This window comes from Cydia amplana, chromosome 13 (assembly GCF_948474715.1).
Source record: "Cydia amplana chromosome 13, ilCydAmpl1.1, whole genome shotgun sequence".
Classification (NCBI taxonomy): Eukaryota; Metazoa; Arthropoda; class Insecta; order Lepidoptera; family Tortricidae; genus Cydia; species Cydia amplana.
Window position 1 is genome coordinate 2,222,962 of NC_086081.1, and position 11,304 is coordinate 2,234,265.

Consider the following 11,304-nt stretch of genomic DNA (forward strand, 5'->3'; position numbering starts at 1 on the left):
CGGCCCGCGTCTACTTCGTTAGCTACTATGTGGCCCTTGGCTACTAAAAGGTTTAGGGCCACCCCACATCTAGCGTCTTTCGAGCGTCGGTGTCTGGTCAGCGCTATGGAAAATGACGTTGCGTCGACGTTGCGTCGACGTTCGGCCATAGAGTTGTAGACGGCGACGCTCGAAAGACGCTAGATGTGGGGTGGCCCTTAAAGGTACGTCGTACGCGTCCGGGTCCACGCAGCTGTGGGACACGACAGCAGGCCGACGACTGGGAGCGGTGGGGCTCTTGTACTGCGGGAACAGCGGTGTTTGTGGCCTGCAATACACAACAATAATCTATATATATAAACGTGAAAGACCTGACTGACTTAAATCAACGCACAGCCCAAACCGCTGGGACTAGAAAGTCCAAATTTGGCAAGTAGGTTCCTTATAAAGTCTAGGGGTCCACTAAGAAAGGATTTTTCAAAATTCATAAAAAAAAAAAACAAAATTAAAAAAACTCTCCTGCGCGTGCGAAGCTGCGGGCAAAAGCTAGTAATATAATATAAATAATCATTGGTTCCTTGGGGTTTGGGAAGGGTGCTAGTGTGTAGACACACTGGCCCCTTCCCACCTCACCGGAACCAGTAACCAAGCAGGTGCGGCGGTTAAAGCGGCCGAAAAGCTTAAAATGCATAAGTACAGGGGTCTCGGCCCCGAGTATATTTTTATGCCATTTGGGGTTGAGACCCTTGGCCCGTGGGGTCTTACTGCCCTACAACTTTTTAAAGACCTGGCGAAAAGACATCGACCTCATTGATGACCGAAGAGCTGGCAGCTTTCTCGCGCAGCGTATTAGCCTCGCAATACAGCGGGGAAATGCTGCCAGCGTCCTCGGCACCATGCCAAAGGGGTCCATTTTTTTAGATTTATTTTAATTTTATTTAGTATTAGTTTTTAGTTTGTAACATGGCAAACCTGCATAGTGCAGCCACCGCGCGCACTGGCCGGTTGTAAAATAAAAATTAAGCCATTCGCCCGTCTTTTGTTTTTTCTCATCAATATTCAATTGGAATTCTGTTGCAAATTGCACAACTTTGATTTTATTTATTAAATGAGACTCGATGCTTATGATTTGTACTAAAAACTATATACGAAGGCTGCCACTAATGCAGGTAATATTTGTATAATTGTATATATAGTATTAAGTTTCTGTTTATGTTTAAATTAAACCTAATCCAAGTCTTATTTGTACGTCACTGGTTTCCTGTAACGAAATGAGGCTTGGGTTAGGTTCCGACCCGACGTCTAAGAACGTACGATTGTTGCAGCCTTTACTTCTGCCTTAAAACTGAAGAGGTACTTATTACTGTTGCTGTTTCTTTTGATGGATATTTGCTGCTGAAGTTTTTCTCTGCGTGGACCTTGCTGAGCCTACGACATCGGATGCGGTAGCACCCGCGGCCAGAATTGATCGTTTGGTTCGACAAAGATCGGGATGCAAGAACGTTAAGGCCAGTGACGATATTTTATTTGTTTAGGCTTACGTACTGACGAAAATTACTTTATTTTATTGTACATATTTTTAATATTATATTGTTTTACTATATGAACCTAATTTCATTTTCTACCGCTCTAGTTAGCCGGTTACAAGTTTTAATTTAGTTTTATTTAGTTAAGTTAGTTTTTTTAATGTACAATTACATATTAAAGCGACATTAATATAATATTTAAAAAAAAACATTTTGAGCCTATATACTGTTATATACGTCCCACTGCTGGGCCCAGGCCTCCTCTCATGCGCGAGAGGGCTTGGGCTATAATCCCCACGCTAGCCCAATACGGATCATTGGGAACTTATACCTTTGAATTTCTTCGCAGATGTATGCAGGTTTCCTCACGATGTTTTCCTTCACTGAAAATCTAGTGGTAAATATCAAATGATATTTCGTACATAAGTTCCGAAAAACTCACTGGTACACCTTTTGCAACTGAACTTAAGCAGTTTTGTATGGAGCAATCGTGGTCGTGTGCCGATTTAGACTTGCTGCCTGCGGACTCATATACTTTTATAAGCAACGCGCACGGCTCCCGGCACTGGCTTGACCACTGTGTTGTTACCGCTGCGGCTCAACAAACGGTGGTAAATATGTTAGTGCTGTAAAACACGTATTGGTCGGATCATCACCCCATATTAGTTGAATGTAATATGCAGCTGATTAAGCCAAAAATTATAACATCTTTGCAAACTAATAATCGACCAGTCATTTGGGGTGACCGTGATCATGCACAAATAGACTTATATGAGAATCTGTGTAACACAAAGCTAAAAAAGCGGCCAATTGCAAGTCGGACTCGCCCATGAAGGGTTCCGTAAGTATTTAGGCGATTTATTTAAATTTCAGTTTCAGTTCTAAGTATGGGCAACCCCCAAAATTTATTGTTTTTTTCTATTTTTGTATGAAAATCTTAATGCGGTTCACAGAATACATCTACTTACCAAGTTTCAACAGTATAGTTCTTATAGTTTCGGAGAAAAGTGGCTGTGACATACGGACGGACAGACAGACAGACAGACATGACGAATCTATAAGGGTTCCGTTTTTTTTTGCCATTTGGCTACGGAACCCTAAAAATGTTGACTTTCAAGCTGAATTTTGCAACTGTAGCAATGGAATTTGTGGTAACAAATATCATAGGATATCACAGGATAATACTAGGAGGCAGATCTCCGTGAGCTCGGCGTTGGCGAAAGCTGGCGCGATTCCGCTCTGGACCGAGCAAACTGGCGTGCTCTTGTGTTGGAGGCCAACACTCATTTTGGGTCATCGCGCCAGCCAAGTAAGTATTAGTACTTAAGTATGAAGTAGTATATAATACTAGTGTAATACTATTGAACACTTACTCTTGACGCAAGGTAGTTGACGGGGCTCTTCTGACCGCCGAGGGGTTTTGCATGCGGACGGGAATGGAAACGGCAGAGGTGCTTCTCAACCTGTGACACCAATATCAAAACCTAATGCCAGCTCCGCTGTACACAATCGCCGAAAGTTTCTCGCAGAGAGGCTCGCTGCTCCAATCCAATCGGAGAAGCGCGAGACGAGACAAGCGGCCCGATTCGAACTTTAAACGGTATGGATTAGATATGTCAGTGTCAAATGTGACGTTTCTTCAAAAACAAAGACGTCCCTTTTGACACTTACCTACACATCTAATCCATATCGTTTCTAGATCTATTAATTGACGTATCTTAAAATTCGAATCGGGCACAAAGAAGAGCGAGACGAGAAACACTCGTTCTCGGCCTGTCTAAGGGTCTCTCGACGAGTGTGTACAGACCGCATAATGATTAAATGAATATGAATAGTTGTAAAATGTGTCGAAGTCAAAGGTCCCACTTTGTCGCTTACCATGAGAACGAGATTTGCTTGTATCTTTATACGAATAACCTGGCGGCCTAGCCAAGGTGACATTCGCTATCGAATCGCTTTGTGTCTCTCTATCACTCTTCCATATTAGTGTGACAGTGACAGTTGCGTTTCGTTCGCCTGTCAAAGCGTCTATAAAGCAAGCGATAGAGTGGGAATTTTGCTTGGAAACAACACAAAAAATCATCGAATCAATTAAGAAACTATTAATAAAATACGTTGTATAGTATTTAGGATAAGAGCTGATAATTAGTAAACACAAGTGAAAAAGCCTTATCCTATACAACCCTATATAACCCTTTGAATGCTACATGCCACACCAAATTTAATATACAACGCGCTTAATCGTAAACGTAACGTAAACATTATCGGAATGTAAGAATATTGAGATTACACAGGTGAGATAGTTAGTTGACGTCTATATGGCGTAATCTAGTGCGTCATTCTGGCGGTATTTATTAAAAAAGTCGAATACGTTTTTTATTAACGATTTCTGCTGCTGCTTGAGGCAACATCGTTAGCGCAACTGCGCAACGACGCCATTTTCCAGATAGTCTAAGAGCTAGCTACGGAAATAGGTATGCAATTTATAGAGCAACGAAATCCCTCTAGTTAGTGTGCCATATGTACTATCATTATTAATTAATCCGGGTGCCTGGCAGCTGTGCAGCGGTGGATGTGAGAGTGGATGGGCAACAAAGGGGTTGTAAAATCAATTGAAGATGTGCAATTTATAGAGCTCTGAGTTTGGTGTGATATTATAGCTAATTAAAATATAACAATGCCAGGCGTTTTATTTGGAGGAAAAGTAGTGCCAGGTGATGAAAGTACACAAACCACTTGAGCGCTTTGCATGAAGACCACGAGCAAATTGCACCTGACTCACAATTGCTCGCGCCGACGCACAAAAGTCGCTAAAGTAGTGTCAGGGGTCTAATATAAAAGATAATTAGAGGTATACATACTTAGTTATATTAACGAACCTGTATGTAGAGGGCTGAGGCGTTGGAATTTTATCTGCACACGATTGGAGATCACATTTGTGGGGGGTCACTGGTCGCCCAGATTGGGTCATACCCAGCCGTGGAGGACTGTAATAAATATGATACATTTACTAGAGATTATTCAATATTAGGCGTGAGTGCACGGAGCGGGCGCACGCACGCGGGTGCAATTGTAAATAAGTAAAATCCGTCGCACGCGTCCGCGCCAGTTAGCAACGCCACGCAACGCTCACGTAGCGTACTACGTAGGCGAACAACCGGAACAACACGCGAACGCGAAGCGAAGCGAAGCGTTGCGGCGCGGGGTGAATCAATCCTTTGGTACCTATAGAAGTGTCCTACGCGGGCGATCACGTTGCGAACGCGAACGCCGTGCGTCCGCCGCGCCGCGTCGCCTCGCGTTCGCGAATTGTTCGCTTGACGTAAGACGCAGCGTCATACTAACAGTTTTGAATGATTCACGGCTAGTTTCACTAGACTTATATCGACCGGGATATGAACCGTGAATACCTATTGCATTATTTTCGAGCTCCCGATATTTACAACAACACAAAAGGTAATCACGGTTCATATCCCGGTCGTAAGTCTAACGCTCATACTATTTTTCGATAACCCGCTCACTCGCTTCGTGCAACCGCGCCAGACGGACGCCCTAAACGGCAACCGGCTTAAAAATTGCCAACTACTTAATCACCACAGAACGTACTATAGGGAAAGGCTTTCATTTACCTATATCATGATTATCATGACAATACTTCATTGTCACTTCGAGCCAAAATACAGTGCTCATGCTGTGCCTCCTATAGTTTATTACTTTTATAGCATATTACTTATAAGTAGGTACTCGTTTGATAGAGGTGGACACACTTAAGCGTTATATCTATAGGTAAGTTCAAGTTCTTTATTGGCATTCATGTTGTAAATAATATGGATATTAAATAACAAATGAGTTGTTTCAAACATGAGCCATGCAAGGGCAAAGCATCATTAGGTTAGTAGGTACTTAAATAAGTATAGGTACCCATTTAATTACCTAAAGGCATTTTGTGTGGTTTTTTTACTTACTCTTCTTGTCTACTCCATTTACGTCTTAGTACGCCCGAACAGTCAGTTAGCACCACGGGTGTCATTGTGCAACAGTCAGTTAGCACCACGGGTGTCATTGTCCAACAGTCAGTTAGCACCACGGGTGTAACTGTCGAACAGTCTGTAAGCACCACGGAGCTGCAGTCACAGTTTGGGCATCTACTGCAAATATATTCGTCATTAACATTTTTTTAATTCAAGGTAACATTTTTTTTAATTCAAGGAACAATGGAAATTAATCGCTTAGAGGAAATTATTAATTTGCCGCCTTTTTCTACTGACAACGTGGCCATGCCAGTGTATAAAATTTGTCATATGCGATAGTACCTAAGTACCTATCCCTTTATATTGTTTTATTTAATTCTAGAATTGTCACGAAATGCAAAATTATATGTTTGTTAAATTTGTTGAAAACGAAGTAACATATCTTTTCAGAAATGTGTAAGAAATAATTAAATATCCCAAAAGTAGGTGGTAAGTATTATACCTACCTGGAACGTGAACTGACAGTGTGAACGGATTCCGTGGCACGATTGACATCTCTGCGAAAAAAGTTTTGTGGATAAATAGACAGTTTTGCTTTTTATAAACCAATTTTACAATTAGTAGGTGTTAGTTAGGTTTTAGTTTAATTTAGGTTATGATTTCTGTATTTATATAAGTAAGAGATGTGTAAGAAATTATTAAAAAGGTACGTAAATACCTATCCAAAAGAAGGTGGGAGTACCTACCTGGAACGTGAACGGACAGTGTGAACGGATTCCGTGGCACGATTACCAGCTCTGTAAAAAAGGTTTGTGGATAAATAGGCAGTTTTTAGGGTTCCGTAGCCAAATGGCAAAAAACGGAACCCTTATGGATTCGTCATGTCTGTCTGTCTGTCTTTCCATGTATGTCACAGGTCACAGCCACTTTTTTCTAAACTGAATAGTTTGCGCGAGAGACACTTCCAAAGTGGTAAAATGTGTCCCCCCCCCCCCTGTAACTTCTAAAATAAGAGAATGATAAATCTAAAAAAATATCTGATGTACATTACCATGCAAACTTCCACCGAAAATTGGTTTGAACGAGATCTAGTAAGTAGTTTTTTTTAATACGTCATAAATCCCCTAAATACGGAACCCTTCATGGGCGAGTCCGACTCGCACTTTTTTTTTATAAACCAATTTTATAATTAGGAGGTGTATGTTATTACTGTTATTAGTTCAGTTTTAGTTTAATGTAGGTTATGATTTTTGTGTTTATATAAGTAGGTATATATGAATGTATCTACGTATTTCTGGTGTTCATGACCTAATCTCATCTCCGAAAACTTTAAGGCCCGCAATTTTCCTTTAGGTTTTGATTTTTATACCGAAACTGACACTCCGGTCGGATAGATAGATAGTCCATTTATTTGTTTGCCACAATACACACAAGATATTCAAAGTTACAACAATGACAGTATACAAAAAACAATCCAGAGAAAAATGGAAAATTACAAAGACAGATAATAGTCACACAGATTAACACAAAAAAGAAAAAGAAAGAAAACATACATAAAACACTTTTCATACAAGTAAATGCTGTGTGCATCGCAGCAAAACAAAAGGGTTCTGGCTCAGCATTACGCTTCACCCATTGGGAGAAGCACTGGTATTCTGCCAGGACCAAGATCACGTCAACAAAAATCAATGAAAAAGATGAAATAGTGAAAAGTTGGTACTTACCTAATTACCAATAGTAACACAATTTAAACTATAGTGACTTTTAATGTGTGCACATAGTTGTGACACAGAAGTGTCAGTGTGGTTAGCATGTAAGTTGTGTCCAAATGTGATTTAGAGAAAATCTTTATTTTTTAAGCAGGATTACTAAGGCTAAATCCGGTAATCAGCAACCAGGTATCCGTGAGGGATTCCCAAACTCTGCTTCTCTAAAAGGTACTTTTTGAAAAAATTTGAAACTACGCTTAGTTTTCATAACACGAATAGGTGGAGGAATATTGTTCCAACACCTGGTTGCGAGATACCGGAAGCAGCCTGTAAAGGCAACAGTTTTGTGAGGATGCACTTCCAGGAGACATCGTCTGGTGGATAAGTATTTATTACCAAAAATTAAGTTTCGTTGGTTTTTTGTCCAAGTCCTTCGGTCGAAACATTATATTCAGTCGGACGCTAATAAATTGTCCTTTTTTTAAATCTGTAACTGAACATGTACATACCTATAGATATTATGTAACATAGGTATTTGTACGCCAATTGCGTAGAAGACGTGTCCACCTCTATCAAATTATGTATAAAAAATGAAACTACAAATATTTCTTAGGTGTTCAGTACAAATCTAACCAGTTTTGAGAATTACAAACTAAATTAAATTAAATAAACAAACCCTGATTTTCCGCCGGAAAGTAGATTTCCCATCGTGAGGGCCAAGGTACACTGAGAAAAAGGGTACAATTAACATTTATTCATCCGTGAGAAAAGTTTATCAAATAAAAAAATACCTACCTATATATTTATTTCAAGAGAAGCAATGCAATGATTAGCCCTGAACACTAGGCTCAGCCTGTCAGGAATCTAGATCTATGTACAGGCATCATCACATATATCAGAGCAGCCAAGTTGTTCACAATATCTGAATACACACTCTAACGTCTCTAACGCCCTGACAATACGCAAGCCCCCATTGTCAGATATTTGTACGTACACACTCGTCAAGAGCCGAGTCACGAAAAAATCGGTCAAGTGCGACTCACGCTTAACTGTACATTTCTAATAGGTTTTCCTGTCATCTATAGGTAAAGAACTAGGTATAAGTATTGTGTATTTTTTCAAAATTTTAGATCTAGTAGTTTCGGAGATAAAGGGGGGAACGGTGGGACGATGTCTTGTCTGTGGGTGGGACGGACAACCCCCGTTTTTTTCCTTTTGAGGTACGGAACCCTAAAAACCGGGCCCCATAGACAACATGCCAATCGCTAACGCTCCGTAACGAACGATACGTAACCGTCACTGTCACACTAATATGGAAGAGTGATAGACAAAGCGATTCGATGGCGAAGCGATAGCGATTGTCACCTTGGCTAGGCCGCCCTGCCGGCCTAGCCAAGGTTACAATCGCTATCGTTTCGACAACGAAAAGCATTGTGTCTCTCTATCACTCTTCCATATTAGTGCGACAGTAACAGTTGCGTTTCGATCGCTACGGAGCGTAAGCGATCGGCATCTTGGCTACGCGGCCTGATTGGAGAAGACCGAGATGAGACAAATAAAGAAAGGAGCAGTGTGTACACTCTCATTCTCGACCTGTCTCGGGTTTCTCGACGAGTGTGTACAGCCGGCATAAAAATAAAGCAAACGAGAAGATATATGCGGTCCTCAAAATGTTTTAAAAATAAAAATCATCTTTTTATTTTCACTGGTTACTTACACATAAAATTGTATCCTTTCGCGCTTGCGAAGGTATACTTACTTTAGCTTTATAATTATTTCCGATACATACTTATATTATTTTAATTACTTTATTTACATGTTTATTTCGGTAACGTTTTCAGTTTTTTACTTCAATTTTGCCATATTTGGCCGGTTCCAAAATGAGATATTGTTGGTTTTTATAAAAATTGGTGTTATCGATACATCATTATCTTGTCACTGTCAAGCATAGAGTAATCTATATTTACTTATAAAATTGTCAAAGCGTTTTGATTGTGCTTTTGCTCAAAGAAGAATTGTTTATTCACACGATGGCGGTGGCGCTCTTTACCAAGCACTGTTGGATTTTGGACTTGGTCGTTAAATCGAATTTAGCGTGCGGACAGATTCAAGCGTTTGTTTAACGTGCGTTGAAAGTGAATGGGGCCTTATATTTTACTACTCTTTGGGCCTTATTCTGTTTGAGAACTACACTCCCGCAGCTCGGCCTTCGCATCCCGATACGGGAATTGGACGTACAGGGACTGAACATTCGGGGAATCGGACGTACAGGGACTGGACATTCAGGGAATTGGACGTTTGGGGAATTGGACGAACAGGGACTGGACATTCGAGGCCACAATCATACTTGATACGTTTGGCGTTTGGCGATGTATGATTGTCACCTTGGATAGGCCCTCAGCTTGTTTGCATAGCACCTTGGATCTCCGTCATCCGTTGGCCCAAAAATACGTTAAAAAAAATTTACTGAGGTATATTGTTGATAATTTTAATAAATGTTTGCGTTTGTGTCTGTCAGACATTTGGATGTTGTAGGTAAACCAAAGATCAAATAAATAAAAAAAGAATAATTTCACGTGAATTTTGTTTATTGTCACATTCAGACGATCTAGTTACATCACGTTTCTACTAAGTAGACAGAGGTTTATATGTAATTTTAAACTAGAAGTATGTATTATGATTGTTAGTATAAAATAAATGCTCTCAAATTGTTACCATACTTGCGCCGTCGAAAAATTTCTAAAACTGCGAAAATTTCTACAATGAAAAATGTTGGAAACTTCTCATATTTTTGTATAGGAATCGAAATTGTCCATTTCCAAAATTAAAGTTTCTTTTGTTACCTGTGAAATTTTCCTGAAATGTCCGAGATAATTTTCAACTTTTTGGAAAATTTCCGGAACATGTCACATCTACCTATAACGAAGAGTAGTAAATAATTACAATAAACATTTGAAAAGGAAATACTCAAATTATATCGAAATAAATAAATACCTATAGGTATCACTAGAAATCAAATCACCTATACAAAAAGTCAAGATAGGTAGGTATAAAAAAAATTGATTTTCGCTTAGTACAATATTAACAGTTTATTATATTATTCATACGTTATTTTGCTTCATTCTTAAAAGTTTAAGAAAAAAATCAAGCATATCACAATTGTATAAATAAAAATAATAATATAAAGTGCAATCTGGACCCTGAATTAGTTTGTTTTGTTTTTTCAACATTTATAAGAGTTATAAATACTAAAATCCTATTGCACTATTAGATACATATAAGTATTATAGCCTATTATAGGTATAGCCCGTCCGCCTTCGATCAACACGGAAGGGATGCGGCATTCGCACTATTTCCCCTCTGCCTAGGTACAAGATCAACTGATCTAGCGCGGGTAATAAAACTAGTTGCGCTCAGATTTTTAACTAGACCGAGTCCAGACGCGCGAGTGAACACAGCAGCAGAAAAAATGCCTAATTGCTCGGTTTTTTGTTGTAAAAAGAGGTCGGGGACATCAAATTTACAAAAAGAAGGTGTTACATTTCACACGTAATATTTTTTTTACATGTCATACGTTTAATTATATTTAAACACAATTATTATATTTTAGTGTCATGTAATTGCTGGATTTATCGATTTTTCTCGCCCAGTACAAATTGCGGATCGGTCGAGCAACAAATCCGACTTCTCATCTCTTGACGAAAATCTGTTAGTGTGCGTGTTGTGACACTTGTGACTCGTCCGTACACAAAAACAGATCGAGGTGTGCAAGATTTGTCTGTGTAGGGTGTCATTTTCTATGTATTTGTGTCGTCATTACAGATTGGATTTTGTATGCAAGTGTGTGAGAAGTGCGACTGTGTGCACGTTCCCCCCCGCGAAAAATGGCAGAATGATTTGAATGTCAAGATATCGCTTGGGCCTATCCCTTCCGACCTGTCGGAAGCCCGTGTTGATCGAAGCCGTCCGCACATTATTATTTCTTTACTTCTTAATCGTGTAATAATTATTTACGGTATAAGTGCGGAAAAGAGGAAATTACCTATTCGCACGTGTATCGTACAACGTTTTACAGTACATATACTTAGCCCTTTAAATTTTGTGACGAAACGAGACTGG